General features: G+C 45.5%; 1 long non-coding RNA gene and 3 other non-coding genes across 4 annotated transcripts in view; 3 read left to right on the top strand and 1 right to left on the bottom strand.

Moving 5' to 3' along the window:
* Positions 1 to 26,503, top strand: part of LOC144670482 (uncharacterized) — an 84,846-nt gene that overhangs the window by 18,594 nt on the left and 39,749 nt on the right. The gene's annotated exons all lie outside the window — the stretch shown is intronic.
* Positions 2,130 to 2,202, top strand: trnaf-gaa (transfer RNA phenylalanine (anticodon GAA)). The gene has a single exon. It is a non-coding gene; the product is annotated as a tRNA-Phe (tRNA).
* Positions 5,011 to 5,092, bottom strand: trnas-gcu (transfer RNA serine (anticodon GCU)). Its single transcript has one exon. It is a non-coding gene; the product is annotated as a tRNA-Ser (tRNA).
* Positions 9,890 to 9,962, top strand: trnaf-gaa (transfer RNA phenylalanine (anticodon GAA)). Its single transcript has one exon. It is a non-coding gene; the product is annotated as a tRNA-Phe (tRNA).

Here is a 26,503-nt window from a genome sequence, read left to right as displayed (position 1 = left end):
ATCCTCTTTGGTACAGGCCCTGAATATTCAGCCAGATGTGTAAAGATGGAAATGTAGTTTATGTCATTAAAATGAATGCCCATCACATCAGATCAGGGACTGTTGTAAACCGACTGATTTGAATCACTTCAACGCTTCAAACTAACATCCAACATGTTTCTACACAGTGTGAAAATCCACCGCGGAAAGACCGGAACATACAAGCATTTGGTAGCAAAAGGAAACCCCTCCCAGCTCACTGCAAGCACCGGAACACAGCTAAAATGTGGTAAATTAAAATGAAACACTGGGGTTCTCAGCTCTGCTTGTCCTTTCAGTCAAGATTGAAACTGAGTGCAATCAGCCTCCCTCGTGAATCCACAAATAGACAGTTCACTCATTTGATGCATTAGAATAAATTCAGAGTCTCATGGCACGGAGAAACGCTCTTTAAACTTGGCATTCATTTATATCACGTGTGTTGAGGTGATGCATTCCCTGCAATGACTTCCTGGGTGTTCAAACTTGCTCCTGATTTCCGGAACTGCCACCACCTCGAGCGCGAAAGAAAATGCTGCATTAAGTTGGGCTCGTCCGGGAATTGAACCCGGGACCTCAGGCATATTAATTCAAAGGAAAAACCCAAAGCGACCAACAAGCCACCTTCTTAACAAGATGCACTCAAGGAATCATTTCATTGTCACACAAAGTGCATCAATCATAAGCGAATTACAGCTCAGGCTGGAAATATTTTCGAATGTTTTAGAAACCCCGGGGACGACTCCAAATAGTGGAGAGTTTCCCGCCTTATTTCCATTGACTTCAGTTTTGCTGGGGTTCCTTGATGCCACATTACGTCAAATACTTGTTTGAACTCAAGTGCAACCACTTGCACCTCGCGTCTTAAGTTCAGCTGTTTTCTCCATGTTTGGACCAAGGCTCCAATGAGGTCAGGAGCTGAGTGACCCTGGCAGAAAACAAACTGAGCTTCAGTGAGCGGGTTATTGCCGCTTGATCGCACTGTAGAAGACATTTTCCCTCACTTTCTTGATAAACGAGTGAAGACTGATGGGGCGGTTTTTTTCCGGTTGAATTTTCCAGTTTTTTTGTGGATCAGACAGATCTGAGCAATTTCCCACATTGCCGGGTACATGCCAGTCCTATAGCTGCACTGGGACAACTTGGTGAGGGGCGAGGCTATTTCTGGAGCACAGGTTTTCAGGGCTGCTGCAGGAATGGTGTCAGGGCCCAAAGCCTTTGCAGTTACCCGTGCCTTCAGCCATTTCTTGATTTCACTTGGAGTGAATAGAGCTGGCTTAAAATTGACATCTCTGATGCATTCCCCCGGCTTTGAACAAAAGCGGAACTGAGGAAATCACATACGTGGCTCTATGAAACTGATCAGCTAAACAGTGAAAGGTGACAGGGTTTATCACAAGCGGGTTCCATTAATTCAGATACAGATTTGGTGTAAAACTAGCCATGACCAAGTGCGAAACACACATTTTTCTGATCTGCATGCAGTTAAATGTGCTCCCGCTGTGACGTTTACATACTCGTGAGTTGAGAAACTCTTTCAAGTTACCAACAGTCACAGATTGCAACTTCTTTCGAGTACAATCACAGTTCTTGGTTTTCCGGGAGCGGGACAACAACCCACAACCCTCTGATTCAAAGGCGAGGGTGCTATGAACTGAGCCACAGCTGACACCAGCTCGTGAGTTGAGAAGCTGTAGGCGTTATCTGGTTGAGGTAATTGAGATGATTAATAGGTTTTAATGCGGAGAAACGATTTTCTCTGGCGGGGGAGTGCAGAACAAATGTATATAACCTTAAACTTAGAGCGAAGCCATTTAATAGTGACGTCAGGGAGCAATTCACTCAAAGGATGAAGAAAGCTGTTTGTCGGACAATCCCTGTGTAGCGATTGGCCGAGAGATTATGGCAATGAACTGATGCTTCGTTGGGCTTTGCACCCCCTCTTTATCACGAAAAACTGGAAAACTGGAGGGAACTGAAATGAGGCGATGGCTGTCCTTTGTCATTATGCGATCATGTTCTCTAATGTAAGCGCAGGACTGCAGGTGCCTGTAAAACTAACATCCTTAGTTCTCTGGTTCAATTCTGGCTCGAAGAACGCATTTCTGTCAGCCGAAATAGCTCAGTTGGGAGAGCGTTAGACTGAAGACCTAAAGGTCCCTGGTTCGATCCCGGGTTTCGGTAGCAAATCCTTTCGCCTGAGCGTCGCTAGCCGATGGCGCCGACCGTTTTTGGGAAGGCCTAGTCCCGCTTCTGAGGGTAGGGGTCTCATCCACCGCACACGGAGAGCTCTGTGACCGCTGGTCCACCTTACTTGAATAAAGCTCGGTTTAACCTTTCTTGAAAAAAACATATGAAAAAGCGCTGGTCATATGTTCCCAGCTTCTGGTTCCTCGATCAGTCATTGACTGATTTTAATTTCCTGAAAATCCGTCTGTTGATGCATTGCATTGGTGCTTTTTTTCACTTTAACCAGGGGACCGTAATTGGAATCCAAGTAGTCCATTGTTTCCCTCTCGTTTATTAATATTTCTTTGTGTCTGTGTCTCTCAGTGATTAGGTCACTATGAAATGAGCTCGCCTCAGTCATGCGGCGGATGGATCTCATGAGTATTACAAATATTTACCCTTTCCTTTTAAATTCAGATCAGGATTTCTCATTGAAACACAGGAAATGCTGCTTCACCTGCTCCAAGGTCACTTCTATGACTCACTGAAACAGTAAGCTCTTTGGGTGCAGCCGTTTCTGGGGGTCTTCCTCAGTCACGCATATTGGAATCGGATCTTAGTTTTCTGCATGTTTAGTGGGAAGCCCAATATGTCATCGGCTTTATAGAAGGAGTCGACAGTGACCTGGAGCTAAGTTTCTGAGTGAGCACCCTTTTACGAGCGGGATGGGAGGAGTGCGCCCTTGGTCTATTCACAGTACTCTACAGGTCACAACATTGGCTCAAATGTTCAATTTACTCACCAAAATTGCCAATTATTTACCTTCACCACTGTTCCCGAGAATAAAAGAGGTTTTAAAGTGGATTATTTCGATGAACAATAAATATGTTTGTTTATTATAGAACAAGGTATTTTCGAATAGAAAAGTACAGTATGGATCTGACATTATGCGAATTAATCTTTTGAGATACCATAAGTCACACACACACACACACACACACACATATACACACACATATACACACACACGCTCTCCCTCTCTCACAAACACACATACACACACGCATTCATAATAGGAAACCATGATAGTAAAAAGAGAAATAGGGGAAATTAAAGCAAAATGATGGGGATGCTGGAAATCAGAAACAATAACAGAAAATGCTGCAAAAAATCAGCTGCTCTAACAGCATCTGTGGGGAGAAGTAAATACAGAGTCAACGTTTCGAGCCCTTATGAACCTTCTTTAGAAAGGGAGCAATTTTGCCAAAAATTAAAAGTCAATCGATCAAGGCAAAAGACAGGGTGTGCAGTCCTTGAGATGGGGTCAGTGTTCGACAGTAACTCCCCCAGCACTGATCCGTGACAACATCAAGCAGTTGGTCCTTCTCTTCTCAAAGGAAAAAAAGCCCACTTTTTAAAACACAGTTTTCCAGGTATGATTTCTTTCAGAACCATGAAATCCATGTGACCCCCAGTGTACAGAGCCCTATCGGGTCAAAATGTTCACAGCCTGATTTCAACATGTAGGCTTGTCTGAAAGAACATTCAGCTTGGCAGAGTTGGGGGGTGGCTGCGGGTCCGAGGGAGGGGGGGCGGGGGAGGGGTGGGGGGGGTGGTGCTGGGGGTGCAGGGGGGCGAGGGTGGTGGCAATTGGGTGAAGCAGTGAGAGGAGGGGCGTGTGGTGGGGGCAGATGATGGTGGGTTGGACGGAAGGGTTACAGCTTCATGTAACTTGACCATATTTTAGCTGTGTTATAGGAGTTGCAGAAAGTCAGCTTTAATTGGACTTAGCAAAGAAGCTCAGGAGGAATTAACGGTCAGGGAAGTTAGGCAGCGCTCACTTCAATTACTGGTCATCACATGTCTAAATGGCAGTTTTTCAGGGCAGTAAGAGTTGGGATGGGGTTACTTTTGACAGAAAGTGTTGAAGTGGCATTTTCCTGCGACAGAACTGATAGCCAAGAATGTGTGGTAAATTAACAGAAAGTCCAACAACTCATCCACACAGTCAAGCTGGTGAAACGAAATGACTGGCGACCTGGCTCTCACCCTGATCACTCGGTTCTCGGACTCCTGCCATGTTCCGATGAAGCTCAGGGTTCGCTCGAGGAGCAGCGGCTCATCCTTCAATGAGGAACTTCACAGCCTTCCAGTGTGAACATTCAGCTCAACAATATCGCTCTGTAAAAACTGCCAACATTCTGATTCCCTTCTGTTCGCAGATGTGGGTTTGAGCCTCGGTTTCACTGAAATTTATATTTTTCTTGACGTCACAAAGCGCTTTAATATTCAACACGTCTGTCCATTACAGGGGCTGATGGAAGATCCAATCAGTGAGTTGCGCATTCACCCTTTTAAAACATTATTTCAGGGGATGTGACCGTCGTTCGCAAGGTCAGTCTTTGTTACAAATCCCAAACTGTCCTTGAATCAGTAGATTTCTCAGCGGGCAGTTTGGAATCAAACTGATCCCTAGGCCAGACCAGGGAAGACATCGGTGAACCACCACTGAGATTAGTGTTTAATTGCAGGTTTTAATTATTGAGTTTAATTTCCATCAGCAACTATGGTGGGAAATGAACCCAAGTCCCCGGAATATTTCCACTGCTCCAATGTTTCCCCTGAGAGAGATGGAAATAACATGTCGAAAGGACACTAAGTCGGATCCCCATGTTATTGTGAACAGAAGTATCGAATCCAAGATCTTACAAGAAAAGTCGACGCAAGCTGGCCTCATAACTTGGGTTGGAGTATCACATCAGTGAATACAGGCAGAGCTTCTGCAAAATCACCGGAATAAGACGGAAACAGTTGATAAAGTTACGACGAGGGTGGGATTCAAACCCACGCGTGCAAAGCACAATGGATTAGCAGTCCATCGCCTTAACCTCTCGGCCACCTCATCGCAAAATGCCCTTTCTTAAACCCCCTTCTATACTTTTTGCATCCATGAACCGTTGAAATAAATGATCCTCTTTGGTACAGGCCCTGAATATTTGGCCAGATGTGTAAAAGTGGAAACATAGTTTATCTTATTAAAATAAATGTGCATCACATCAGATCAAGGACTGTTGTAAACCGACTGATATGAATCGCTTCAAGACTTTAACCTAACATGTTTCTATACAGTGTGAAAACCCACCGCGGAAAGACTTCAACATAAAAGCATTTGATAGCAAAAGGAAACCCCTCCCAGCTCACTGCGAGCACCGGAACACAGCTAAAATGTGGTAAATTAAAATGGAACACTGGGATTCCCAGCTCTGCTTGTCCTTTCAGTCAAGATTGAAACTGAGTGCAATCAGCCTCCCACGTGAATCCACAAGTGGACAGCTCCCTTATTTGATGTATTAGGATAAATTTAGAGTCTCATGGCACGGAGAAACGTTCTTTAAACTTGACATTCATTTTTATCACGTGTGTTAAAGTGATGCATCCCCTGCAATGACTTCCCGGGTGTTCAAACCTGGTCCTGATTTCCGGAACCGCCACCACCTCGAGCGCGAAAAGAAATGCTGCATTAAGATGGGCTCGATCCGGGAATGGAACCCGGGACCTGACGCATATGAATCCACAGGAAAGCCCAAAGCGACAAACAAGCTAACGACATAACACAAACCAATCAAGGAATCCTTTCATTGTCACACAAAGTGCATCAATCATAAGCGAATTACTGTTCCTGCTGGAAATCTTTTCGGATGTTTTAGAAACCCCGGGGACGACTCCAACCAGTGGTGAGTTTCCCGCCTTACTTCTTTTGACTTCAGTATTGCTGGGGTTCCTTGATGCCACATTAGGTCAAATGCTTCTTTGAACTCAAGTGCAGTCACTTGCACCTCACGTCTTGAGTTCAGTTGTTTTCTTCATGTTTGGACCAAGGCTGCAATGAAGTCAGGAGCTGAGTGACCCTGGCTGGAGACAAACTGAGCTTCAGTGAGCGGATTAGTGCGGAGTAAGGGTCACTTGATCGCACTGACGAATACATTTTCCCTCACCTTCTTATTCAACTAGAGTAGGCTGATGGGGCGGCTTTTTCCGGTTGGATTTTCCTGTTTTTTTGTGGACAAGACAGACCTGAGCAATTTCACACATTTCCGGCTAGATGCCAGTCCTGTTCCTGCACTGGAACAACTTGGCGAGGGGCGAGGCTATTTCTGGAGCACAGGTTTTCAATACTGCTGCCGGATTGGTGTCGGGGCCCAAAGCCTTTGCAGTTACCCGTGCCTTCAGCCATTTCTCGATTTCACTTGGAGTGAATGGAGCTGGCTGAAGACTGACATCTCTGTTGCATTTCCCCGGCTTTGTACAAAAGCAGAACTGAGGAAATCGCATACGTGGCTCTATGAAACTGATCAGCCCCAGTGAAAGGCGACAGTGTTTATCACAAGCGGGTTCCATTAATTCAGATACAGATTTGGTGTAAAACTAGCCATGACAAGTGCGACACACACATTTTTCTGATCTGCAGTTAGATGTGCTCCCGCTGTGACGCTAACATACTCGTGAGTTGGGAAAGTGTAGGCGCTATCTGGTTGAGGTAATTGAGATGATTAGTAGGTTTTAATGCGGAGAAACGATTTCCTCTGGCGAGGGAGTGCAGAACAAATGTATATAACCTTAAACTTAGAGCGAAGCCATTTAATAGTGACGTCAGGGAGCAATTCACTCAAAGGATGAAGAAAGCTGTTTGTCGGACAATCCCTGTGTAGCGATTGGCCGAGAGATTATGGCAATGAACTGATGCTTCGTTGGGCTTTGCACCCCCTCTTCATCAAGAAAAACTGGAAAACTGGAGGGAACTGAAACGAGGTGATGGCTGTCCTTTGTCATTATATGATCATGTTCTTTAATATAAGCGCAGGACTGCAGGTGCCTGTAAAACTAACATCCTTAGGAACGCAAGCTCCAACAACTCATCGACTCCAACACCCATCGGGGACCCTCCACCCCTGCTTGTCCCTCCGCCCTCACGCCATCTTCCAATCCCAGCCCCAGCCGCGTATTCACTATACCCCCTGACCTTCCCCTCTCCGATGCTGAACGTTCAGTGCTCAGCAAAGGACTTAGTTTCATACCCTTACGCCCTCATCTCAATGAATTTCGGGCTCGGCATGATGCTGAACTCTTCTTCCGCCGTCTTCGTCTCCGTGCTCACTTCTTTGGGCAGGAGTCCTCTCCCCGTTCAACGGATCCTTTTACCCACCTCCAATATTCTCCCTCCACTTGGACCCCTCCCTCTGGATTCTTACCTTCTCTTGATCTTTTCATTGAGAACTGTCGGCGTGACATTAGCCGTCTCAATTTCTCTGCTCCTCTCACCCATTCTAATCTGTCTCTCTCTGAACTCACTGCACTCCGTTCTCTCAGGTCCAACCCCAACATTGTCATCAAACCCGCTGACAAGGGTGGTACTGTTGTTGTCTGGCACATTGACCTCTACCTCGCGGAGGCTGAGCGTCAACTCGCAGACGTTTCCTCCTACCTCTCCCTGGACCATGACCCCACCACAGAACATCAAGCCATTGTTTCCAGGACTGTCACTGACCTCATCTCCTCTGGAGATCTTCCTCCCACAGCTTCCAACTTGATAGTCGCCCAACCTCGGACGGCCCGCTTCTACCTCCTACCCAAAATCCACAAACAGAACTGTCCTGGCAGACCGATCGTGTCAGCCTGTTCCTGCCCCACGGAACTCATTTCTCATTATCTTGACTCCCTTCTCTCTCCCCTTGTCCAGTCCCTTCCCACCTACATCCGTGATTCCTCTGACACCTTACGTCACATCAACAATTTCCAGTTCCCTGGCCCCAACCGCTTCCTCTTCACCATGGATGTCCAATCCCTCTACACCTCCATCCCCCACCAGGATGGTCTGAGGGCCCTTAGCTTCTTCCTTGAACAGAGGCCCCAACAATCCCCATCCACCACTACTCTCCTCCGTCTGGCTGAACTTGTTCTCACACTGAACAATTTCTCCTTTAACTCCTCTCACTTCCTCCAAATAAAAGGTGTGGCTATGGGTACCCGCATGGGCCCCAGCTATGCCTGTCTCTTTATGGGGTATGTGGAACATTCCTTGTTCCAGTCCTACTCCGGCCCCCTCCCACAACTCTTTTTCCGGTACATCGATGATTACTTCGGTGCTGCTTCATGCTCTCGTCGGGACCTGGAAAAATTTATTAATTTTGCTTCCAATCTCCACCCCTCCATCATCTTCACATGGTCCATCTCTGACACTTCTCTTCCCTTCCTTGACCTCTCTGTCTCAATTTCTGATGATAGACTGTCCACCAATATCCATTACAAGCCTACCGACTCCCACAGCTACCTCGACTACAGCTCCTCACACCCTGCTTCCTGTAAAGACTCCATCCCATTCTCTCAGTTCCTTCGCCTCCGTCGCATCTGTTCTGATGATGCTACCTTCAAAAACAGCTCCTCGGACATGTCCTCCTTCTTCCTTAACCGAGGTTTTCCATCCACGGTCGTTGACAGGGCCCTCAACCGTGTCCGGCCCATATCCCGCGCATCCTCCCTCACGCCTTCTCCTCCTTCCCAGAAACATGATAGAGTCCCCCTTGTCCTCACTTATCACCCCACCAGCCTCCGCATTCAAAGGATCATCCTCCGCCATTTCCGCCAACTCCAGCATGATGCCACCACCAAACACATCTTCCCTTCACCCCCCTTGACAGCATTCCGTAGGGATCGTTCCCTCCGGGACACCCTGGTCCACTCCTCCATCACCCCCTACTCCTCAACCCCCACTTACGGCACCTCCCCATGCCCACGCAGAAGATGCAACACCTGCCCCTTCACTTCCTCTCTCCTCACCGTCCAAGGGCCCAAACACTCCTTTCAAGTGAAGCAGCATTTCACTTGCATTTCCCCTAACTTAGTCTACTGCATTCGTTGCTCCCAATGCGGTCTCCTCTACATTGGAGAGACCAAACGCAAACTGGGCGACCGTTTTGCGGAACACCTGCGGTCTGTCCGCAAGAAAGACCCAAACCTCCCTGTCGCTTGCCATTTTAACACTCCACCCTGTTCTCTTGCCCACATGTCTGTCCTTGGCTTGCTGCATTGTTCCAGTGAAGCCCAACGCAAACTGGAGGAACAGCACCTCATCTTCCGACTAGGCACTTTACAGCCTTCTGGGCTGAATATTGAATTCAACAACTTTAGATCTTAAACTCCCCCTCCCCCCATCCCCACCCCGTTTCTTTCCCCCCCCCACCCGCCTTTTTTTTCAATAATTTATATAGATTCTTCTTTCCCCACCTATTTCCATTATTTTTAAATCTAAAACTAAAACCTTTAGTCTTTCCACCCCACCCCCACTAGAGCTGTACTTTGAATATCCTGTCTTGCATTCTTAATTAGCACTTTTCTCAGACAAAGACCACCACCTTCAACACCTCTTTGACCCTTTTGTCTCTGACATCTTTTGATTATCTGCTCACACCACACCCTCAATGTGTCTCTTCCCCCCCACCCACCTTAAACCAATTTATATTTCTCCCTTGTTGAAACTATGCTTCAGTTCTGCTGAAGGGCCATGAGGGCTCGAAACGTTGACTGATTTCTTCTCCGCCGATGCTGCCAGACTTGCTGAGTTTTTCCAGGTAATTCTGTTTTTATTTTGTTTTGAACATCCTTAGGTCTCTGGTTTAATTCTGGCTCGAAGAACGCCCTTCTGTCAGCCGAAATACCTCAGTTGGGAGAGCGTTAGACTGAAGATCTAAAGGTCCCTGGTCCCATCCCGGGTTTCGGCAGCATGTTGCAAGCCCTTTCGCCTGAGCGTCGCTAGCTGATTTCGCCAGCGGTTTTTGGGAAGACCCAGTCCCGCTTCTGAGGGTAGGGGTCTCCTCCAACGCACACGGAGAGCTCTGTGCCCGCTGGTCCACCTTACTGGAATAAAGCTCGGTTTGACCATTCTTGAAAAAGCACTGGTCAACTCAGCACCCATATAAACTATGCTAACAACCGTGCAACGCTCATATGTTCGCAGCTTCTGGTTCCTCGATCAGTCATTGGAATTTTAAATTCCTGAAAATCCGTCTGTTGATGCATTGCAATTCTGCTTTTTTTTAACATTAACCAGGGGACCGTAATTGGAATTCAATTAATCCATTGTTTCCCTCCCGTTTATTAATATTTCTTTGTGTCTGTGTCCCTCAGTGATTAGGTCGAGAAATGAGCTCGCCTCAGTCATGCGGCAGACGGATCTCATGAGTATTACAAATATTTACTCTTTCCTTTTAAATTCAGATCAGCATTTCTCATTGAAACACGGGAAATGCTGCTTAACCTGCTCCAAGGTCACTTCTATGACTCACTGAAACAACATAATTTGACCTTTCAGTAAGCTCTTTGTGTGCAGCCGTTTCTGGGGGTCTTCCTCAGTCACGAATATTGGAATCGGACCTTAGTTTTCTGCATGTTTAGTGGGAAGCCCAATATGTCATCGGCTTTACAGAAGGAGTCGACAGTGACCTGGAGCTAAGTTTCTGAGTGAGCACACTGTTACGAGTGGGATGGGAGGAGTGCGCGGTTGGTCTAGTCCCACTACTCCACAGGTCGCAACATTGGCTCAAATGTTCATTTGACTCACCAAAATTGCCAATTATTTACTTTCACCAGTGTTCCCGAGAATAAAAGAGGTTTCAAAGTGGATTATTTCGATGAACAATAAATTCATTTGTTTATTATAAAAAAAGGTATTTTCGAATAGACATGTAAAGCTTATGAACATACAGTATGGATCTGAAGTCACACAGACACACGTTCTCCCTCTCTCACAAACACACACACACACACATACACACAGACACACGTTCTCCCTCTCTCACAAACACACACACACACACATACACACACGCACCCATCATAGGAACCAACACACACATACACACAGAAATACGCTCTCCCTCTCTCACAAACACACATACACACACGCACGCATAATAGGAAACCATGATAGTAAAAAGAGAACTAGGGGAAATTAAAGCATAATGATGGGGATGTTGGAAATCAGAAACAAAAACAGAAAATGCTGGAAAAAAATCAGCTGGTCTAACAGCATCTGTGGGGAGAAATAAATACAGAGTCAACGTTTCGAGTCCTTATGACGCTTCTCTAGAAAGGGGGTAATTTTGCCAAACATTAAACGTCAATGGATCAAGGCAAAGGTCAGGGTGCGCAGTCTTGAGATGGGGTCATTGTTCTACAGTCGCTCCCCCCGCACTGATCAGTGACAACATCAAGCAGTTGGTCCTTCTCTTCTCAAAGGAAAAAAAAGCCCATTTTTTACAAGACAGTCTCCCGGGCATGTTTTCCTTCAGAACCATGAAATCCATGTGACCCCCTTTGTACACAGCCCAATTGGATCAAAATGTTCACAGCCTGATTTGAACATGGTGTTGTAGGCTTGTCTGAAAGAACATTCAGTCTGGCAGAGCTGGGGGTGGCTGTGGGGCCGGGGGGGAAGGGGGAGTGGGATTGGTGTGGAGGGGAGGGGAGTGGCGAGGGTGGTTGTAGTTGGGGGGGTGCACTGAGGGGAGGGACGTGTTGTGGGGGCAGATGATGGTGGGTTAGGCGGGAAGGTTACAGCTTCATATTATTTGACCATATTTTAGCTGCGTTATAGGAGTTGCAGAAAGTCAGCTTTAATTCGACTTAGTAAAGAAGCTCAGGGGGAATTAACGGTCAGGGAAGTTAGGCAGCGCTCACTTCAATTACTGGTCATCACATGTCTAAGTGGCAGTTTCTCAGGGCAGTAAGAGTTGGGATGGGGTTACTTTTGACAGGAAGTGTTGAAGTGGCATTTTCCTGCGACAGAACTGATAGCCAAGAATGTGTGGTAAATTAACAGAAAGTCCAACAACTCATCCACACAGTCAAGCTGGTGAAACGAAATGACTGGCGACCTGGCTTTCACCCTGATCACTCGGTTCTCGGACTCCTGTAATGTTCCGATGAAGCTCAAGGTTCGCTCGAGGAGCAGCGGCTCATCCTTCAACGAGGAACTTTACAGCCTTCCAGTGTGAACATTCAGCTCAACAATATCACTCTGTAAAAACTGCCAACATTCTGATTCCCTTCTGTTCGCAGATGTGGGTTTGAGCCTCGGTTTCACTGAGATGTTCTGAATTGATCTTTCTCCTGACGTCACAAAGCGCTTTATTATCCAACACGTCTGACCATTACAGGGGCTGATGGAAGATCCAATCAGTGAGGTGCACATTCAACCTTTTAAAACATTATTTCAGGGGTTGTGAACGTCGTTCGCAAGGCCAGTCTCTGTAATACATCTCAAACTGTCCTTGAAATCAATGGCTTTCTCAGCGGGCAGTTAGGAATCAAACTCATATGTAGGCCAGACATCAGTGGGAAGACATCAGTGAACCACCACTGAGCTTAGCGTTTAATTGCAGGCTTTAATTATTGAGTTTAATTTCCACCAGCAACCTATGGTGGGAAATGAACCCACGTCCCCGGAATATTTCCACTGCTCCAATGTTTGACCTTAGAGGGAGATCGAAATATCATGTCGAATGAACTCTAAGTCGGATCCCCATATTATTGTGAACAAAAGTATTGAATCCAAGATCTTAAAAGAAAAGTCGAAGCAAGCTGGAGTTAAGTTTCGGAGTGAACACCCTGTTACGAGCGGGGTGGGAGGAGTGTGCCCTTGGTCTAGTCCCACTACTCCACAGGTCGCAACATTGGTTGAAATGTTCAATTGACTTTCCAAAATGGCCAATTATAAACCTTCATCTCTGTTCCCGAAAATAAAAGAGATTTTAAAGTGGATTATTTCGATGAACAATAAATTTGTTTGTTTATTATAAGAAAAGGTATTTTCGAATAGAAAAGTAAAGCTTATGAACATAGAGTATGGATCTGAAATTATGCGAATTAATCTTTCGAGATAAAAAGTCATATACATACACACACACACACATACACATACACACACACACATACACATGCTCTCCCTCTCTCACAAACACACACACACTTACTTACACGCGCTCATAATAGAAAACCATGATATTAAAAAGAGAAATAGGGGAAATTAAAGCAAAATGATGAGGATCTTGAAAATCAAAAACAGAAACAGAAAATGCTGGAAATTATCAGCTGGACTAACAGCATCTGTGGGGAGAAATAAATACAGAGTCAATGTTTCGAGTCCTTATGACCCTTCTTTAGAAAGGGGGGAATTTTGCCAAACGTTAAAATCCAATGGATCAAGGCAAAGGTCAGGGTGCGCAGGCCTTGAGATGGGGTCAGGGTTCCACAGTCGCTCCCCAGCACTGATCCGAGACAACATCAAGCAGTTGGACCTTCTCTTCTCGAAGGAAAAAAAAGCCCACTTTTGAAAACACAGTTTTCCAGGTATGTTTTCATTCAGAACCATGAAAACCATGTGACCTCCCTTTGTACACAGCCCAATTGGGTCAAAATGTTCACAGCCTGATTTTCACATGGAGTTGAAGTTTTGTCTGAAAGAACATTCAGACTGGCAGAGCTGAGGGTGGCTGTGCGGCCGGGGATGGGGGGGAGGTGGGAGGGTTACAGCTTCATATTACTTGACCATATTTTAGCCGTGTTATAGGAGTTGCAGAAAGTCAGCTTTAATTCGACTTAGCAAAGAAGCTCAGGGGGAATTAACGGTCAGGGAAGTTAGGCAGCGCTCACTTCAATTGCTGGTCATCACATGTCTAAGTGACAGTTTCTCAGGGCATTAAGTGTTGGGATGGGGTTACTTTTGACAGAAAGTGTTGACGTGGCATTTTCCCGCGACAAAACTGATAGCCAACAATGTGCGGTAAATTAACAGAAAGTCCAAACATATCATCCACACAGTCAAGCTGGTGAAACGAAAAGACTGGCGACCTGGCTCTCACCCTGATCACTCGGTTCTCGGACTCCTGCAATGTTCCGATGAAGCTCAAGATTGGAACAGCGCCTCATCCTTCAATGAGGAACTTTACAGCCTTCCAGTGTGAACATTCAGCTCAACAATATCGCTCTGTAAAAACTGCCAACATTCTGATTCCCTTCTGTTCGCAGATGTGGGTTTGAGCTTCGGCAGTTGTTCATCAATCCGCGATTTAAAACCTCCACCAGTTACATATTTTTTTCTCTTTATTGCTCCACATACGGAGCCGAGTGCCCTACTTCTGTGCTGTTTAACTCTCGGAGCTGATGTTTCCCTCTCTCTGGCGATGCAGCACAAACTCTGTTGTGATTTTATCTCTCCCGATTTCCAAGATTTTCCAGGGCGTCGTTTTTGCATTTTTCCCGCTTCCCTTTCACTGACTTAACCCCTATCACAAAATATTTTCCTCTCCTGTTCAGGTGAAAAGTCACTTACCTACAACACGAACTCTGTTTCACCGCCCATGTGTAATTCTTACATTTGCTGTGTTACTCTCGCGGTGTGAAAGGATAGTTGACTGGCTTTGGATGTGAATGGAACTAGATGCCCGCTTCGTCACGGCAAGCGGCTACCAGGAGGGCAGAGGAAACGTTTCAGGGGCTCCCTCAAAGCCTCCCTGATAAAATGCAACATCCCCACTGATTTGTGGGAATCTCTTGCTCGAAACGCCCAAACTGGAGAAGAAGCATCCGCGAAGGTGCCAACCATTTGGAACGTCTCCGACAGGCCCAGGTGGAGGCCAAGCGCAAACAGCGGAAGGAGCGGAGCAAAATCCGAGTGTCCCACCCTCCCGCCTCCTCAAACACTACCTGCCCCAACCTGTGGCAGAGTGTGCGGAGCCAGCATTGGACTTTTTAGGCTCCTCAGAACCCGCAACGTGGAAAAAAAGCCATTCTCAGTGACGAGTTACTGCCTAAGAAGAAGAAGATGAAGAGGCTCTGGGATGGGTATGATTCTCGCTTAGCGATTCTTATTGAAATATTTTGCGAGAGGTGTCGTATTCAAATCTCGGACGAGACCCCAAGTGTTATCAACTATCGCCCTAAGTCACTGATGGGACTTATTTAAGAGAATGAATATGTTTTTGTTCTGGAGAAGGTGGGATTTTTTTATTTCAGGAATTTAGCAGCGATTGAGTGAAGGTCAACGGGCCAAGATTTAGAGAGGACAAAAAAATTGCAGGGACATTTTGAGGAGAGGTGCGGACAATAGTAACTGACTTCATGATCCAAAATCAATCTGAGATCCCGAGGCCAAGGGTCTGGGAATCAGTGGATCATTCAAAAATTCAAGAGACATAAATGCAGCACAGTTTTTGTGGACAAGGCATTATTTGGCTGGAAGGACTGGTAGCCTGGTCCAAATGGATCAGGCGTCTGACTTCAATGTACATTATGATGTAATCAGAAGATAGCAGTTTCGTGTCCTGTCCCGTTGCTTCATACAGAAATCTGGTGGAACGTCCAGTAAACCAGGTTCCCACTCGTCAGCTGCAAGTTCTGCTTTTTCTTACAAACAATGCGGAGCTCTTTCTCAGAATGTATTTCCTTGTTACTTTGTGCATTAATCCCTCACTCATCTTTGGATTGTGTTTCGTTACTAAGAAATCCACAATGTCTGACTAATGTCGAGAGAATATTGATATTTCCAATGGAACAAAAGGCTTTGAATCAATCAGTTTAATAAAATGCTGCGGAGGGAATTCCAATTTCCTCATCAAGCGGCTGAATGATTCGCTGAATGTTCAGTTTATGTTTCCAGGGATGAAAGATGATGTCACTGGTCTCGGAATCCAGAGGACCAGGCTCATCTCTAGGGGCAAGTGTTCAAATCCCACCGTGGCAGCTCGTGGAATTTAAATTCAATCATTTCATGATTCTTGAATTGAAAACTGGTCTCTGTAATGATGGCCATGAAACTATCGTCGATTGTACTAAAAAAAAAATCTGGTTCACCAATGCACTTAAGAGGAAACAGTCTGCCGTCCTGACCTGGTCTGGCTTACATGTGACTCCATGCACATGGGGATATGGTTGACCCTTATCTGCCCTCGGAAAATACTGAGCAAGCCATCCAATTCGAGGGAGATTAGGGAAGGGCAGGATGTTCTGGCCGTGCAGTTGACGCCCACAGCCCACAGAAGAAGAATAAATAACAAAAAAATGCAATGCGTGGTATACAAGGACGAAAGGATTGACAGTTTGGATCTTTATTGTCTTGTAATAACAAGGCTGAGGGGTGGCCTAACGCTTGTATTTCAAATAGTGAAAACAATATTTCATGGGATGTGAGCGTCGCTCGCAAGGCCAGTCTTTGTTACACATCCCAAATTGTACTTGAACTCCGTGGATTTCTCAGCGGGCAGTTAGGAATCAAACTCATATGTAGGTCCGGCCAGGGAAGACATCAATGAACCACCACTGAGATTAGCGTTTAATTAAAGGTTTTAATTATTGAGTTTAATTTCCAGCAGCAGCCATGGTGGGAAATGAACCCCAGTCCCTCGGATATTTCCACTGCTCCACTAACTCCCCTTAGAGAGAGATCGAAATATTAAGTCGAATGGACTCTAAATCGGATCCCCAAGTTATTGTTAACAATCAAATCGCAACGGAGATCTTAGAAGAAAACTCTATGCAATCTGCCCTCAGAACTTGGGTTGGAGGATCACATCAGTGATTCCAGGCAGACCTTCTGCAAAATCCCCGCACCAAGGAAGAAACAGTTGATGAAACAACGACCAAGGTGGGATTCGAACCTTAACGTGCAAAAATCAATTGATTTATATTCCATCACCTTAACCTCTCGGCCAGCTCGGCACAAATTAAAACCCCTTATATACTTTTTGCATTCATGAACTGTTGAAATAAATGATCCTCTTTGGTACAGGCCCTGAATATTCGGCCAGATGTGTAAAGGTGGAAATGTAGTTTCTGCCATTAACATAAATGCCCATCACATCAGATCAGGGACTGTTGTAAACCGACTGATGTGAATCACTTCAACACTTCAACCTGATATCAAACATGTTTCTACACAGTGTGAAAATCCAGCGCTGAAAGACCGGAACTTACAAGCATTTGGTTGCAAAAGGAAACCCCTCCCAGCTCACTGCAAGCACCGGAACGCATTAAAATGTGGTAAATTGTAATGAAACACTGGGGTTCCCAGCTCAGCTTGTCCTTTCAGTCAAGATTGTAACCGAGTGCCTACCTGAATCCACACGGAGTGAGTTGCCTTATTTGGCACATAGGGATAAATTCAGAGTCTCATGGCACGGAGAAACGTTCTTTAATCTTGACATTCATTTTCATCACGCGTGTTTTTAGTGATGCATTTTCTGCAATGTGTTCCCGGGTGTTCAAACCTGGTCCTCATTTCCGGAACTGCCACCACCTCGAGGGCAAACAAAATTACTGCATTAAGATGGGCTCGTCCGGGAATTGAACCCGGGAACTCTCGCACATTAATAAAATAAAATTCGCAAAGCAAGAATCATGCCACTAGACCAACGAGCTACCAGTACTACAAAGTGCAGTCAAAGGATCCTTTCCTTGTCACCCATAGTGTATCAAACAAAAGCGAATTACTGTTCCTGCTGGAAATCTTTTGGAATGTTTTAGAAACCCCGAGGACGACTCCAACCAGTGGAGAGTTTCCCTCCTCATTTCCATGAACTTTCAGTTTTGCTGGGATTCCTTGATGCCCGCAATAGGTCAAATGCTTCCCTGTACATAAGTGAACACTTGAACCTCATGGCTTGAGTTCAGCTGTTTCTCCATGTTTGGACCAAGGCTGCAAAGAGGTCAGAATGTGATTTAAAAGATGCCATACATGGGTTGGTTGTGTGGTCAGAAAATTGGCAAATGGAATTCAATCCCAGAAAGTTTGGGGTAATGCATTTGGGGAGGGCAGACAAAGAAAGGGAACACTCAATAAATGGGAAGATATTGAGACAGGTTGCGGAAGGGAGACACTTTGGAGTGCATGTTCACATTTCCCTGAAGGTGGCAAGACAGGGGGACAAGGTGGTAACGGAATGTTTTCCTTTATTGAACGAAATATTGAATACAAAAACAGGGATATAATGCTGGAAATCTATAAAACGCTGGTTAGGCCATTGTTGGAATTTTGTGCACTGTTCAGGTCATCACGTTACAGGAAGGACACAAATGCTCTGGAGGGTGTGCAGAGAATATTTAAAAGAATGCTACAAGGGCTTGAAAATTGCAGCTGTGAGGAAGGTTGGATATTCTAGGGTTGTTTTCCTTAGGACAGAGGAGGTTGAGGGGTGACCTAATTGAGGTGCAAAAAGATTATGAGCGACCTAGGGCTGGGATTCAGAACCAGTTGGGTTTCTCTGGCAGAGAAACACCAGAGACACAAAGGGCCGAATGGGCTTTCTCTGTGGTGTAACTATTCTAAGATTTCATGTGTATAAGTGCCGGATTCATTCTGTATCGCTCTGTCACTGGTAAAGGATTTGAGTGTCTGACTCCTGATGTATTTGTCAGCCTCTGGGGATCTGTCATTCATTCTGCATTGCTCTCTCTGGAAAACTATGTGAGTGCGGGATTCATTATGTATTGGTCAGTCTCTGGGGATGTGTGTGAGTGTATGATTCACTCTGCATTGCTCTGTCTCTGGTGCACTATGTGAGTGTGGGATTCATTATGTGTTCGTCAGTCTCTGGGAATGTGTGTGAGTGTAGGATTCACTCTGCATTGCTCTGCCTCTGGTACACTATGTGAGTGTGGGATTCACTATGTATTGTTCAGTCCCTGGGGATGTGTGTGAGTGTAGGATTCACTCTGCATTGCTCTGTCTCTGGTGCACTATGTGAGTGTGGGATTCATTATGTATCTGTGAGTCTCTGAGGTACTTTGAAAATCAGTATTCATTCTACCAAGAATATACTTCATTGGGCCATTTGGATACATTGGTACATTAATGCTAACGATCTTCAATCCAGTTTACTTTATGTAATATTACCTGTTTATCCATGAAATCTATTCCCTCTCCTATGCTTATCTTGCTTTCCCTGAAATACAGCTGTGCTAATCGTCTTGACTGCTCAACATGACAGCCAGTTCCAAATTCTACCGACTCAGTGGGAAAACAAGGTAATATCGAATTCTCTTTGAATTGATTGTTGACACCTCTATGTCCACCCTATCACACCCCATCACTAATTACTCATATTGAGCTGTTTCTGCAACACACACAGTTAATGTCATTGTATCAAAATCCTGGAACTCCCACCCTCACAGCACTGTGGGTTTAACTACGCCACTGAGATTGCAGCGGTCCAAGAAGGCAGCTCACCACCACCTTCTCAAGGTCACTTAGGAATGGACAATAAATGCTGGCCGAGCCAGCGAATCTCATATCCATTGAATTAATAAAAAAAAGCTCCGCTCTGTTGCACTTCTCAGCTCTGGCCAGTAGATGTCAGCACACTCAGAGAGCGACAGAACAGACAAGAAGCGTTCATATTTTATTGGACGGCGAAGGGAGGTATTTGGTTCAATGCAGATCTGTCAATGGCACTATGTACCTGTGATATTGTAAAGTAAGTGTGGGAATCATATGTTTCTTTCATCACTTGGTTCTGTTTGTGTGCATGAGATTCATTCTGTATCTGTCAGTGGGATTAATTTTACATCTGTTAATCTTTGGTATTATAAAACATTGTGAGATTCAATTGCGGTTTTCCCAATCATTGGTATTGTATGTGAAAGTGGAATTTACAGTGTGTGTGTTAGTGTGTGGTCTTCCATGTGTATCCATCAGCATCTGTTACTCTATGTGATGCTTGGACTCTTTCTAAATGTCTCAGTGGTACAATTGGTGTATCATATTTCTTTAGTAGCTCTCAGATTCAGCTATTCTGAGTGAGTGCAGTGACCAGCCTGTATCTTTCAGCATCTGGCACTGAAAATGTGCTTGAGAATTATTCTCTGCTTCTGTGTGAGTGTGGGATTCATTATATTACCTTCAGTCTCTGGGACTAATTATAAGTTTGGATTCATTCCACATACATTTCCAGCAGAACAACAAGCCACTGATATGGTAGGTTTAAAGCAAACAATGTGTGTAAGCTTTGGCTGAGTATTAAATCTCTGGAGGAAACACCACCTTTATTCTGGTTGCGTCAATTATTTGCCTGTTGGAAAAAAGTATATTTTAGGACTCAAGTACAGGTGGAGTGGAAGATACAGATTCCATCAATTTAACCTCTATAAATAATCATTGTGAATGGTTTGAGAGACTTTCGACAGGCTCTAGCTCTGATTGGTCAGTCCATTCTCAATCCTAATCTTCAACCAATCGGAGAGCCAGGTAACAGGAATTGGAAGTGCCGATTGGCTTATGTTTTCAAATTCGAAAAGCCCGCCAATTTGAGGGGGGAAAAAAGATAATAGCCGAACGGCTTAATTTCCAGGCAATTTTAATCTCACGCTTTAGGAGCTGTAATATTGCATTCTGCGTCACAGAGTCCTGGCGCTATTTTAGGAACAGATTAAATGTGTCAATCTCTTATCTGTAACCGGCGGTAACAAAGCAGCGATTTAAAAAGAGCCAATCTCAGCTCACTGGAAACGCAATAACATAGGTTACCAACCGACTCCTTCACACAGGTTTCATCGGAACAGAGAGAAACGGCTGATTTCTGATCCTGTACCCTGAAAGCGGCCGGCAATGTTACAATCGGAAGAGCGGAGCGCTCCAGCAGCCACACGCTCAGCATAGCTGCTCTTTCTCATGAGCCTGTGAACACGGCCCGCGGGGAGCTGCAGTCCATCCCGGGAGGAGCGAGACTTGGCTTTGGCTTTGTCCTGGGCTCCCCCGCCGGTCTTTCTACAATCTTACACACACTGACACCACGAATGAAGAATTCCTCTCGCACTCACCCTTTCCCTATCTTCTGGGGAATGTAGTCGGCCACTTCTGAAAGCCCAGACATGAGCTTGTGTGATACACAGCGCGAAATGACCTGATCAGTGTAACCATTACCCTGCAGGATGCCTTTGATGAGCCCAGTTTCCGCATCACGCTTGCACGTTGAGAAAATGGCTCGGACCCGATTCACAAAGTTGCTGATAAGACCAATCTTACAGAGCGTGGAACTGTAAGAATCCCAACGCGTTTTTTAACTAATGTAGAGAATTGTGGTCTGACCACGGAGAAGGCTGAAAATAAATCACTACTGCGATGGCCGGGAATCGACCCGGGTCAACTGCTTGGAAGACAGCTATGCTCACCACTATACCACCATCGCACACTTCTTCAAATTACAGTCAGCATTTATAGTACCGCGAAACACACTATATCTTTGGCATCTTGTGTCTGATTGATAAACTGTTTTGCAATAATTCTCACCATGTTTATGTTGTTTCACACACATTTAAAATGTCCCCAAAGAAGTTACCTCTTTGCACGTCTCACGTGCAGCCAGCAGAGGGCACCAGTCCACAATAAATTCTCTCCGGCTGTTTCTGTGGGCACATCGAGACAGGAAAAGGTCTGTTGCTGCCCGGGGAACGGGCCGTGAAACAGACAAAGATAGTGACCAACTACAACGGCTCCATGTAGATATCCACAAAGTTCCGAACAATAAAAAAATGCAACTTATCCTGGAAGGGATGATGAAGTTCTCTCTGAAATAACTACACCAACACCTCCCTTAAAATAATTGATTTGTTGTCACCTCTTCAATACCAACCGTTTAAATTTCAGCCGGTATTCATTTCCAGTTCTCAGACAGACACTTTCACTGACCGGTTCAATCTTTGCAAAACTTTTCGAATTCCCTCTCAATAAACTAAATTGCAGGCCCGTGATCCGATTTTATCTTGATCATAGAGGCGGGATATTGCTGACAGGTCTGGATTTAAAAGATCCCGGTTTCTAACTATAGATAAACAAGATGTTCCATTGAGTAAGATTTGTTTCGAGCGCCCTGTTCACTAATGGTGACCAGAATTCGAAAACAAATCAGTTCGAACAGGCAGGAGGCGGAGCTGGATGATCACAGACTCTGTTCTGTCTGTCACTCAGTCTCCTCCCCGCCCCGCCTCTCACTCTCTGTCCTGTTCTCAGTCAGGTCGGGGCGGGCTATTTAAAAGAGGAACGTGAAGCAGCTCGTCTCTCATATTCTGCAGCGATCTGAGTGAAGAATCATCATGCCTGGCAAAGGGAAAGGAGGCAAAGGACTGGCTAAAGGCGGAGCAAAGCGGCACCGCAAAGTGCTTCGTGATAATATCCAGGGCATCACCAAACCAGCAATCCGCCGCCTGGCTCGCCGTGGCAGTGTCAAGCGGCTCTCGAGTTTGATCTATGAGGAGACTCGCGGGGCGCTGAAGGTTTTCCTGGAGAATGTGATCAGAGATGCGGTCACCTACACTGAACACGCCAAGCGCAAGACGGTCACTGCCATGGATGTGATGTACGCTCTGAAACGCCAGGGCCGCACTCTCTATGGTTTCGGCGGCTGAACAACTCGACCCTTTCTACCAAACACACAACAAAGGCTCTTTTCAGAGCCACCCAAAACGTCACATTAAGAGCACTGACCTGGGAACGGGAGCGAGAAATCTCAAACTGTAACTGAATGAAAAGCAACTTTAGCATCATTTCATTCTCTTTCTGTCACTAGTTCATTTATTAAGGTTGTTGATGTTTTAAGTGGGGAGTGGAGCGGTGTATTAGCTCCCCAGACCCCACTCTCCCACTCCAATATATTGGAAGGACGACTCACTCCGTTTTCTCTTCAATATCTATTAAACCGTCATTTGAATAAAACCCATACAGTTCATGATGTTTATGTGGGAGACCCGGAACTGTCGGTAGTCATGGTGATTTCGCCCATCAGTAGGAGCTTTCTACCCGCCTGTTATAAACAGATCAGGTAAAGATTCCGAATTGAAACCGGGTTGAAAGGCATGTAGAGCCAAAATGAGACTTTTCTCAGGTTTTATACTGGTGTCGTTTGCAGCGAAGCTAGTATTTTTAATGAAAATGCTGGAAAATATCACCAGGTCTGGCAGCATCTGTTTGGAGAGAGGGTATTATCTCTTCGAATGGGCATGACGTTTCTTCAGAGCCAGAATGAAAATTCAGACAGTGAGCAGCCCTTTCACAGACTCTGTGAGAGGCTCTGAAAAGAGCCTTTGGGTTATTAGATTAAAGAATGGCCGCTTCACTTGGTCTTCGCGGCCGCAGCGGCGCTGGTTTTCTTGGGCAGCAGCACAGCCTGGATATTAGGCAGCACCCCGCCCTGAGCGATGGTCACCCCTCCCAGCAGCTTGTTGACCTCCTCGTCGTTGCGGACGGCCAGCTGCAGGTGTCTGGGGATGATGCGGGACTTCTTGTTGTCCCGGGCCGCGTTACCGGCCAGCTCGAAGATTTCAGCCGTCAGATACTCGAGCACAGCAGCCAGATAGACCGGGGCTCCGGCACCCACACGCTCAGCATAGTTGCCCTTTCTCAGGAGCCTGTGAACACGGCCCACCGGGAACTGCAGTCCAGCCCGGGAGGAGCGAGACTTGGTCTTGGAGCGAGCTTTACCGCCGGTCTTTCCTCTTCCAGACATTTCACAATTTCACAAACGCTTTCACAGGACTGAAATCAATTGTTGGGCAGCAAGTGTCTAAGTGTCTGTATCATAGGGACAGGAAGTGTTCCAGCGCCTGTTACTATGAACAGAAAGTGTCGGAGTGACATTATTTTCAGTTTGCAGTCATCTTGTAGTTGCAGAAATAAATTGATTTCAGCATGATGGGAGGATTGCTGATTCGGTTCTTATTTGTCATCAAAGAAAACTGAGTTCGATTACAGTGAATGCATAACTCAGCGTCTTCAGTAATATTTCAAACAGCAAGTTTCCGATGTATAGAAATACCCACCTTTCTCCCTTTTGTCTAATATATTTGATGATTAGAAATCTATCAAAGTGAGATTTAAAATTGAAGTGTCGTTTCCGGAAGGGAGCTCTGAAATTCTCATCCCCGTCTGTCGATAGAGATGGTTTCGAATTTCACCTCCGGAAAGCTCTGAATGTTTTACTGCCCCCAGTGCCGCCAGCTCCTACCCCCCACCCAACCTCTCCCATCCTCTAACCCCTATCCCCCACCTCTCCCTCCCACCAAACTCCACCTCCACCCCGCCCCAGTACCTGGATTGCCAATCATAGGAAACAGTTCCTCACTCTGACACGCTCGCCTCAACATCTCCGAACCGTCGGTGGAATTTCTTGTTAAACAAGGAAGAAGGAATTCCTTTCGAAGTGGTTTGGATGAAGGGGATGTTCTGTGTTTTCATTTCAGGAATTTAGCAACGATTGAGTGAAGGTCAACGGACCAAGATTTAGAGAGGACAAAAAATTGCAGCGACATTTTGAGGAGAGGTGCGGACAATAGGAACTGACTTCATGATCCAAAATCAATCTGAGATCCCGAGGCCAAGGTTCTGGGAATCAGTGGATCATTCAAAAATTCAAGAGACATAAATGCAGCACAGTTTTTATGGACAAGGCATTATTTGGCTGGAAGGAATGGTAGCCTGGTCCGAATGGATCAGGCGTCTGACTTCAATGTACATTATGGTGTAATCAGAAGATAGCAGTTTCGTGTCCTGTCCCGTTGCTTTATACAGAAATCTGGTGGAACGTCCAGTAAACCAGGTTCCCACTCGTCAGCTGCAAGTTCTGCTTTTTCTTCCAAACAATGCGGAGCACTTTCTCAGAATGTATTTCCTTGTTACTTTGTGCATTCATCCCTCACTCATCTTTGGATTGTGTTCCGTTACTAAGAAATCCACAATATCTGATTAATGTCGAGAAAATATTGATATTTCCAATGGAACAAAAGGTTTTGCATTAATCCGTTTAATAAAATGCTGCGGAGGGAATTGCAATTTCCTCATCAAGCGGCTGAATGATTCGCTGAATGTTCAGTTGTTGTTTCCAGGGATGAAAGATGATGTCACTGGTCTCGTAATCCAGAGGCCCAGGCTCATCTCTAGGGGTAAGTGTTCAAATCCCACCGTGGCAGCTCGTGGAATTTAATTTCAATTATTTCATGATTCTTGAATTGAAAGCTGGTCTCTGTAATGACGGCCATGATAATATCGTCGATTGTACTAAAAAAAATCATCTGGTTCACCAATGCACTTAAGAGGAAACATTCTGCCATCCTGACCTGGTCTGGCTTACATGTCACTCCTTGCACATGGGGATATGGTTGACTCTTATCTGCCCTCGGAAATTACTGAGCAAGCCATCCAGTTCGAGGGAGATTAGGGAAGGGCAGGAAGTTCTGGCCGTGCAATTGACGCACACAGCCCACAAAAGAAGAATAAATAACAAAAAGTGCAATGCGTGGTATACAAGGACGAAAGGATTGACAGTTTGGATCTTTATTCTCTTGTAATAACAAGGCTGAGGGGTGGCCTAACGCTTGTATTTCAAAAAGTGAAAACAATATTTCATGGGATGTGAGCGTCGCTCGCAAGGCCAGTCTTTGTTACACATTCCAAATTGTACTTGAACTCCGTGGATTTCTCAGCGGGCAGTTAGGAATCAAACTCAAATGTCCTGGCCAGGGAAGACATCAGTGAACCATCACTGACATTAGCGTTTAATTGCAGATTTTTATTATTGAGTTTAATTTCCAGCAGCAGCCATGGTGGGAAATGAACATAAGTCCCCCGGATATTTCCACTGCTCCACTAACTCCTCTTAGAGAGATATATCAAGTCGAATGGACTCTATATCGGATCCCCAAGTTATTGTTAACAATAAAATCGCAACGGAGATCTTAGAAGAAAGCTCTGTGCAATCTGGCCTCAGAACTTGGGTTGGAGTATCACATCAGTGATTCCAGGCAGACCTTCTGCAAAATCACCGCACCGAGGAAGACACAGTTGATGAAACAACGACCAAGGTGGGATTCGAACCTTAACGTGCAAAATACAATGGATTTTTATTCCATCACCTTAACCTCTCGGCCAGCTCGGCACCAAATGGGGCCTATTAAACGCCCTTCTATACTTTTTGCATTCATGAACTGTTGAAATAAATGATCCTCTTTGGTACAGGCCCTGAATATTCGGCCAGATGTGTAAAGGTGGAAATGTAGTTTCTGCCATTAACATAAATGCCCACCACATCAGATCAGGGACTGTTGTAAACCCACTGATGTGAATCACTTCAACACTTCAACCTGATATCCAACATGTTTCTACACAGTGTGAAAATCCAGCGCTGGAAGACCGGAACTTACAAGCATTTGGTTGCAAAATGAAACCCCTTCCAGCTCACTACAAGCACCGGAACACTTTAAAATGTCGTAAAATAAAATGAAA

The sequence above is a fragment of the Cetorhinus maximus genome, chromosome 31, assembly GCF_964194155.1.
Source record: "Cetorhinus maximus chromosome 31, sCetMax3.hap1.1, whole genome shotgun sequence".
Classification (NCBI taxonomy): Eukaryota; Metazoa; Chordata; class Chondrichthyes; order Lamniformes; family Cetorhinidae; genus Cetorhinus; species Cetorhinus maximus.
The sequence above is the reverse complement of the archived record's forward strand: the minus strand, read 5'-3'. Positions and strand labels throughout refer to the sequence as shown.